The 9,083-nt window shown below is 39.4% G+C and overlaps 1 pseudogene; it reads left to right on the forward strand.

Annotated features, from left to right (window-relative positions):
- The first annotated feature begins 1,969 nt into the window (after positions 1–1,969).
- LOC128583882 (26S proteasome non-ATPase regulatory subunit 10-like) lies at positions 1,970–3,418 on the forward strand (annotated as a pseudogene).
- The last annotated feature ends 5,665 nt before the right edge of the window (positions 3,419–9,083 follow it).

A 9,083-nucleotide genomic window follows, 5' to 3' on the forward strand; every position in this document is an offset into this window, starting at 1 on the left:
TAATGATCAAGAATCTTTATCCTATTTTTTTTTTTTTTTGGCTTGACTTGTTATAAGCAACCAAAGGTGACTAGCATCTTCTAAAACTCATTTTTAACAACAAAAGATGGATCACTTGTGGGATTGGGAACATGAACACATGTCTGCAGTGTATCTGATAATATATATTTATCAAGGAATTAACTCTTAACCCAAAACCATTCAAAGCCACCTTGTCTGTTCATGATATGAGGTTTAAAGATTAAAAATTACCATAATTCCCCATTGCTATTTAACCCCATGTCTTTGCACAGCCAATCCTTGTGTTTATAATTTCTCCCTTCTTTATAAACTACTTAATTATATAAACTACTTATTTCTAGTGTGTGCCCAACTCCACGGCTGCCAACAGTACCAGTAGGTGTAAGTGTTGAATAAGCAAGATGTCATATGGGTGATCACCATAATTATAGGAAACATGTGCTATGCCTGGTGGTTATTATTTTTTTTTACTCCTTTCCTCCAAAAATTCTATCAGTTAGATATAAGCACTATTATTTTAAATGGGGGTGGAGTACTAAGTCTTTTAGGGAGGTTAAACAACTTGGCCAATGCCACAAAGTTAGTTAGTATCACTGATGGGATATGAAGTTAAGTAGCTTAAACACAAAACTTATACTCTGAACTCCTGGGCTACCCCAATCATTCCCATCCCAGCCCCTGGGGATCACCGGGTCTATTATATATGACACACACAAACATTCCCACCAGAAGTTGGAATTTTCAGGATAATGCCAGAGAATAAAACCATGCTGACACACTATTGGGAAATATTTTTATAGGAAACTGGAAAAATACATTTCTCTTCTGCTCAAGGCTTTTGGGCTCCCAAACTTCATTGCCACTAAACGTTCTTATGGCATAACCACATGATTGAGCTCATATTGTAGGCCCCATATTCATGGTTTGATCTAATAAACATGAATTCCAGCCAGGCCCTCTGACAGAAGTTGTACATAGGCTGGGTTAGATGCCCATCCCCCATAGTTATTATGAAATCTTGACTGATTAAAACTATTTTTCTATCCTCATCTATGAAATGAAAGCTGATTTTTATGAATAGGACACTTAAAGAATTAAGGAAAAATTTTATGCAACTCTTAGAATAGTTTCTGGAACATAATGGGAGTTTTGAAACTGTTTTTTGCTTTTATTATTCATTTATGATTTGTATCCTCAATAAGACTATAGTAGAGGAATAGGGTAGTATTTATGTTTAAAATGAACGAAAAGTAAGTAAATTCTAATCAATAAATGGTGCTGGGAAAATTGGATAGCCACATGCACAAGAATGAAACTGGATCCACCTCTTTAACCACTCACAAAAATTAATTCAAGATGGATAAAGGACTTAAATAATAATAATTATAGAAGAGAATGTTGAAAACTCTCTTCTAGATATCAACCTAGGCAAAGAATTTATGAAGAAGATGCTAATGGTAATCGAAGCAACAACAAAATAAATAAATAGGATATTAAGTTGAAAAAGCTTCTGCACAGCCAAAGAAATAATTAACAGAGTAGATCAGGAGAAAATACTCAGAGCTATACATCTGGTAAAGGACTAATAACAAGAATTTACAAAGAACTCAAGCAAATAAAAAAAACTTCATTAAGAAGTGGGCAAGAGACATGAATAGAAACGTCTCAAAAGAAGAGGGACAAACGGCCAACAAACCCATGAAAAAAATGCTCAATGACAGTGCAATTATCACCTTACCCCAGTTAGATGGCAGTCCGGAACCAATAGTTGCTGGTGTGGATGCAGAGATACTAATGCATTCTTGGTAGGACAGCAGATTAGTACAACCTCTTTGGAAAACAATATGGGAACTCCTCAAAGACCCAGCAATCTCATTATTGGGTATTTACCCAAAAGAAAATAAGTCATTTTATCAAAAGGACACCTGGGGGCATTGCGCGTGTTCGAGGAGATCCTGGGAAAGCGAAATGGAGGGGTGTGTGTCTAACCTGACGGTCTGCAATCTGGCCTACAGCGGGAAGCTGGAGGAGTTGAAGGAGAGAATCCTGGCCGATAAATCCCTGGCTACTAGAACTGACCAGGACAACAGAACTGCCTTGCACTAGGCATGCTCAGCCGGGCATACAGAAATTGTTGAATTCTTGTTGCAACTTGGTGTGCCAGTGAATGATAAAGATGATGCGGGTTGGTCGCCTCTTCATATTGCTGCTTCTGCTGGCCGGGATGAGATTGTGAGAGCCCTTCTGGGGAAAGGTGCTCAAGTGAATGCTGTCAATCAAAATGGATGTACTCCCCTCCATTACGCAGCTTCCAAAAACAGGCATGAGATTGCCGTCAGGTTACTGGAAGGTGGCGCTAATCCAGATGCTAAGGACACTATGAGGCTACAGCAATGCACCGCGCAGCAGCCAAGGGTAACTTGAAGATGATTCATATCCTTCTGTACTACAAAGCATCCACAAACATCCAAGACACTGAGGGTAACACTCCTCTACACTTAGCCTGTGACGAGGAGAGAGTGGAAGAAGCAAAACTGCTGGTGTCCCAAGGAGCAAGTATTTACATAGAAAATAAAGAGGAAAAGACGCCCCTGCAAGTGGCCAAAGGTGGCCTGGGTTTAATACTCAAAAGAATGGTAGAAGGTTAAGCAGCTTGGATTTATTCTTAACTTTGTATGTTTTTTGTTGTCCCCAGTGTCCTGGAAACTAATGTACTTGTGCATAAGGCATCATTAATGAATGATGAAGTTTTCTCACCATCAAAGTCTTACAAACATGTTAACTATTGTTCCTGCTGAGGTACTTGTTCTAAGCTTATAACTTGCTTTCTAGGCATGGAATAACTGTTGAGATTTTTCTGCTGTTACCATGTAGTATTCTGTATTGAATTTTGGTTAACTTTGAGTATGTGATTCTGTGGCTGTCATAAGTCTTCAGCACCCTCCCATGTACCTTCTGACCCCCTCTGAGGCAGAACAGTGCAACAGCAACAGGTCAGTTGTTTTGCCAGATGGTTCAAAGTGGATTCTATAATGTTCAGTTGAAACACATCCTCACTTGTTTTTCAAGCCTCACTCAGGCCTATGCCAAATATTTCTGTTTTTTCAACCGTGAGGTTTAAGTTATTTTTGTGACAGGAGGAACACATGTATTTTAGCGGACCAAATTTTAAGTTGGAGGGCATGCTCTAAAAGATTGAAAAACGATAGCCCATGTACCCACGTATTTCTTTAATGACGCTTTTTCCCTCAAAATAACATGGATGGTTTTTTAAAAGGAAGTTCTAAGGTACCTGTACTGAGTCATCCTGTATGAAAAAGAACGTCAAGCTTGTTAAAACACGTAACAAAAATGTACTTTGATTTGTATTTCAGAAACTAAAAAACAAAATGTTGAAAGTAAAAAAAAAAAAAAAAAAGGACACCTGCACATGGATGTTTATTACAGCACAATTTGCAATTGTACAGGTGTGGAATCAACTCAAGTGCCTATCAATTCGTGAATGTGGTATATGTATACCTGGAATACTAATCAGCCATAAAGAAGGATGACTTAATGCCTTTTGCAACCATTCGGATGGAACTAGAGACTATTGTCCTAAGTGGGGAATCTAAAGGATGGAAAACAACCATCACATGTGTACTTGCTATTAAATTGGAGCTAACTGATGAGCACACATGTGCAGAGGGAAGGAAAACTCAGTGGAAATCAAGTGGGGCAGTGGCACAGAGGGGGCAGGCAGAACTTACCTAATGGGTACAGTGAACATTATCTGGGTGATAGGCAACTTTTAAACCTACTTGAGCATTACAAAAGTGATCCATGTAACCAAAAACATTTGCACCTCCATAATATTTTGAAATTAAAAAAAAAAAAAAGCTTTATGTACAAAATCAGGCACTGGATTTGAGCCACAGGTGTCATCTGCTGACCAGTGTAGAGAGATCACAGTCTGCACCTTCCGGGTCTCCCTCTACTCTGTCGTGTCCTGGCTTAGCCAGCAAACTGGTTTAATGTGAAATGAGGTGTTTTCTCCTTGGAATGGCCAAATTTCTTTCTTTTTCTTTTTTTTTTTTTTGTAGAGACAGAGTCTCACTGTACCGCTCTCGGGTAGAGTGCCGTGGCATCACACGGCTCACAGCAACCTCTAACTCTTAGGCTTACGTGATTCTCCTCCTCAGCCTCCCATGCAGCTGGGACTACAGGCGCCCGCCACAACGCCCAGCTATTTTTTTGTTGCAGTTTGGCCGGGGCTGGGTTTGAACCCGCCACCCTCGGCATACGGGGCCGGTGCCCTACTCACTGAGCCACAGGCACTGCCCGGAATGGCCAAATTTCAACTTCACTTGCTTCACTAACATTTCTTAATAGAAAACAAAATCTTTAATTTCCACTAAGCTACAAAATACTCATTCTTCCACTTCCTGAAATTCACTCATTAAAACATGCCCTATCAACAAATGAAAAAGAAAAAAGATAAAAGTAAAGGTAATTATCATTCAGCACTCAGATGTGCAGTATTCATCAAGCACTTACTGTATACATGTTAATTGAGTCATGGCCCTGGCTCATAAGTAAAGGAAATATGGAATAAAGGAGACTGATTTTGAATATTTACTATGACGGACGGACCAGAGGCAAATGCAACATCAATCACTCTATTCTGAAGGAAGGGCCTGTAACCTTGGAGGTTGATTAGATTTGTATGTTCCAGGAGCAGAGGATCATCAAGCTCGCTGGACATTTCTGAGCCAGGTCAGACTGTAAAATGGGGAGCCTTCACCAAAGGAGGAATTCTAAGAGAAACAATGATTTTTTTTTTTTTTTTTTCTGGAAGAAGCTGATGGGTTACAATTTAGACATGTAGGCATTGAAAACCTAAGCATGTCTCAACACAGTTTGCCCTTTCTTTTTTAATTTGTAATTGCAAACATAAATTAAGATTGAATAAATAAATAAAAGAGTACTTTATGTCCTAGTAGGAAAAAGTTAAAATGGGTGTATTAGTCATCCAACCTGAATGTCCAACAAGGAAAAAATGACTAATAAAATTATAGCGTTTTTATACACTAGAATTAGGACATAGAAAATAAAGTTAGTAAAGTTGTAATAATATATCAAATTGTGATATATAATAATAAGTGGGAAGAGTATAATATAAGATGCTATGTTGACTATAATCTTATTTTTGTGAAAATACAACATGGAGGAAAAAAAACAGGAAAAATTCAACCTATCCCTGTTGCTTATGAATTGTTAGACTATGGATTTTTTTTCTACACTTTCATAATATTTGGTTCTTTTCAAATGTTCTCTAATAAAAATGCATTGATTTTTAAAATAAGTCAAGACAGTTGAAATGACTACAATATTATGAAAAGAGTTTAAAATCATCTGTGGGCTAAGCTCAGAGGCTCACACCTGTAATCCTAGCACTTTGGGAGGGTAGGATGGGAGAAATGCTTGAGGCCAGGAGTTCAAGACTAGCCTGGGCATCATAGCAAGACCTCATCTGTCAAAGAGAAATGTTTTAAGAATTAGCAGGGTGAGGCTGGGTGCAGAGGCTCACACCTATAATGCTAGCACTCTGGTAGGCTGCGACTGTTGAATTGCCCGGATTTAGGAGTTCGAGACCAGCCTGACATTGTGGCAGGCACCTGTAGTCCCAGCTACTTGGGAGGTTAAGACAAGAGTATTGCTTGAGCCCAAGAGTTTGATGCTTCTGTGAGCTATAATGCCACAACATTCAACTCCAGGGTGACTGAGTGAGACTCCGTCTCAAAAAAAAAAAAATTACCAGGGTGGGTGGCAAACTTCTGTCGTCCTAGCCATTCAGGGGTCTGAAGCAGGAAAATCACTTAAACCCAGGATTTTGAGGTTACAGTGAGCTATGGTTATACCACTGCACCCCAGCCTGGGCAGCAGAATAAAACTGTTGTCTCTTAAAACATAAAAAATCATCTGGGTAATCACATCACCAATAATACACATATAGTATCTATGGACACAGACAACTGTTTATTTAAAAAAAGTTGATTAATATATGGAGGTCTAAGAACTTTGTGTTTAGCCAAATTGTACTAAGGGGTTTAACTAAATCCCCATAATAAAATTAATGAAAAGTGAGTTTATTCTAACATCACTTGGCATGTGATCGTAGTTTATCCAAAGAGGAGCAGACTTCTTTCCTTGTATGGGAGGCAATGAACAGTGCAGATGAGTAACCAAAAAAATAAAAAAGAAAATTATAAATGTATCTTCTATGCTAACTTCTTATGCAAGGCTAATAAATTACTCACCTTTTTTCTGTGTCTGATTTTGGGGAATGCTCAAATGTGGACAATAATAAAATGTTAAGACTAGCCGTCATCGGGGTTCCGAGTACACACTTCTCTATCTCTCCGTCACCCAAACTGGACTGCCCATGTTATTACACATGGCATGGAGTATGGAAATTCCACACGAGCGGAGACTCTGTCTGCCTTTTTCAATGTTGTGTTGTCACCACAGGAAGAATGTCTGACAGAGGAAGCCTTTCAATAAATATTCGTTGAATGAATGAATGATGAAAACAACAGCAAAGAAAACCAGGGAGAACTTGTGAATGGGCAAGTGTAGCTAAGTGAACTAACTGGTTAGTTCAGAGCCAGTGCCGAGGGAGCAGGACCCAATCAAGGGTGACTCTGGAGGCCCCTAGAGGCTGGGGCCATGTGCAAGGAGGAGCCCTGGCTTTGCTGCATTCACAGCCACCCTGCAAACATGAGGTGGGCTGTTCCAAGGTGAAGCCAACATGATAAAAACCAGGAAGAAGAGAAGGACAGAAATGAGGTGCCTGGTGACCCTGTGGCTGCACTGGGCCTGCCTTCACCAGAACTCTCCTTACCTCTGCCTTGTTAGGACAGTATAACAGTTTGAGCTGAGTTTTTATTACATATTTACAAAAAAATATGTTCTAGATGATATCCCTGTTGATTTGTGGTTTTCTCATATCTAAAATGGGAAGGATGATAATTACGATGTCATAGATTGTGTGTCTGTACCAATCTATAATTGCTCCATTATCTCAATCATTTTGCAGCAAATATGCATTCTTAAATTCACGAATCTGTAGGATAATGTCAGCTTAGATGATCTAGGATAGCTTTGGCTCAGGGCAGGGCTGCCCCTGGAGTGTGTAAACTGTGTGTGGAGCCCTGTCTGTATAAACAATTTATATCACCCCTGGGTACCATTCTAGCACCTCTGTCTCATGTCATTCCACAAGAAAACCATGGTTGTACCTTGAAGAAATGTTTAGGGGTGGTTCTGGCTAGCAGGTTCTGTTTCAGAGTGTGATTGTCTGGCCACCTGGAGCCTGCCATGCTCTCAGACCACCACCATCATCTTCTTCTTCATCATCACACAAGACTCAAACCAAACCAACAAGTATATTTAAGGCCTTTGCAATCTCTTGGATCAGCTCAAACCACACGGATAATTATGCTGTGCTCAAAATCGGAGAGATCAATGAATATATATGCTGGGTAGTCATCTAAACTATCACATAGTATATCATTTACCCATCCATTTGATGGACTGATTATGTCCTAGGCACTACGTAAGAGCCAGGGATACAAGAAATGATGAATGAGTCCTGCTCTGTAATGCATTCAGGGTCGAGGAAGGGAGGAAGGCATGTGAACACATAATCAGCACACAAGGAAGCAGGTGTTGACGGTAATGCCCCAGCATGTAACATACACCAGAATCTATTCTAAGCACTGCCCATGCCTTACCTCATTTTATCAGCTGAACAGTTGCATGAGGTATAGATGGGTTAACTAACTAACTAAAGGCCACACAGCTCAGGAGGGACACATCAGAACTCAGCACCAGTCACTCTGCCTGTACAATCTTCTGTCACAACTGCTACAATGTTTGTATAATGAAAATACCACCAAAGCAGAATTTGGATGGGAAAGAAAAAAATTTGGATGAGAAAGCTATTTGACAATTATAAAATATCGTCTAGAAGCCAGTTGTTATTTTCGTTGTCTTTCAAATATTTCCCTCAAATAGATTCATAAAATCTTCAAGTTGTGAATATTGTCCAGTTATCTAACATCTGCCTTTGGCGGGTAAGGACACTGAGTTCCGTGGGGGAGGAGAGGCTGCCCTGGTCACATAGCTGGCTGGTGGTGATCTGAGAAGATAACCAGTACTCTTATCTTCAAGGCCAGGGCTGTATCAAGGTACCTTTCTAGAAGGTTCCATGCTATCTACACTGAGAGGGTCAATGCCATGAAAAGAGGTGCAGCCTAACCACCTAATGATGAGCTGATAGGACAGAATGTGCCTTTATTGGCCTTTGTTCATTTTAGAAGCATCTTGCAGATACATGACTGAATATATCTCAAAAATAAACTATGTGATCCTGCCACCTCAAAGAACACGACTGACATCATTTGTTGCCAATAATAAAAGAGCAAAGAAATCAAAGTTTAGAAAACTTCTATCTGCCATCATAAGCTTGAATTTTGCTTAAAGTGCATGAAGCAATCCAGCCTCTGCCCCCGCACCCTGCCTGCCAGCCACAGGTTTCCGAGGGCGAGGAGGCATTAGGTGGTGGAAACCGGGCCATCTCACGCATTCACTTCATGCTAAAAATGGCTTTTTGAGATATTTTTTGCAAGCTCAAATATGCAAAAAATTTTGAGCTTTTGCTCAAACAAGTAACAAGCTCAAAGATTGTTACAATCCAGTGGTTTTTAATTGCTTTATTCACAGAGTGCTTTTACACGTTGCAACAATTGAGGACTCCAAAAGCCTTTTGTTTGGGAAGGTTTATCCATTAGTATCTCCAATATTAAAAATTAAAACTGAGAAAATTTAAAAATCTGTATTAATTCGTGCAGATATACGGGAATACACCACTCATTCACATAAACATTTTCATAAAAATCTATTTTTTAATAAAAATATTTAAGGCAAAGAGGGATATTGTCATATTTTTGTAAATCTCTTTAAAATCTGGCTTAATAAAAGATGAATTTCACATCTGTTTATGCTTTCAATTTGTTGCA

Source organism: Nycticebus coucang, chromosome 4 (genome assembly GCF_027406575.1).
Source record: "Nycticebus coucang isolate mNycCou1 chromosome 4, mNycCou1.pri, whole genome shotgun sequence".
Taxonomy (NCBI): domain Eukaryota; kingdom Metazoa; phylum Chordata; class Mammalia; order Primates; family Lorisidae; genus Nycticebus; species Nycticebus coucang.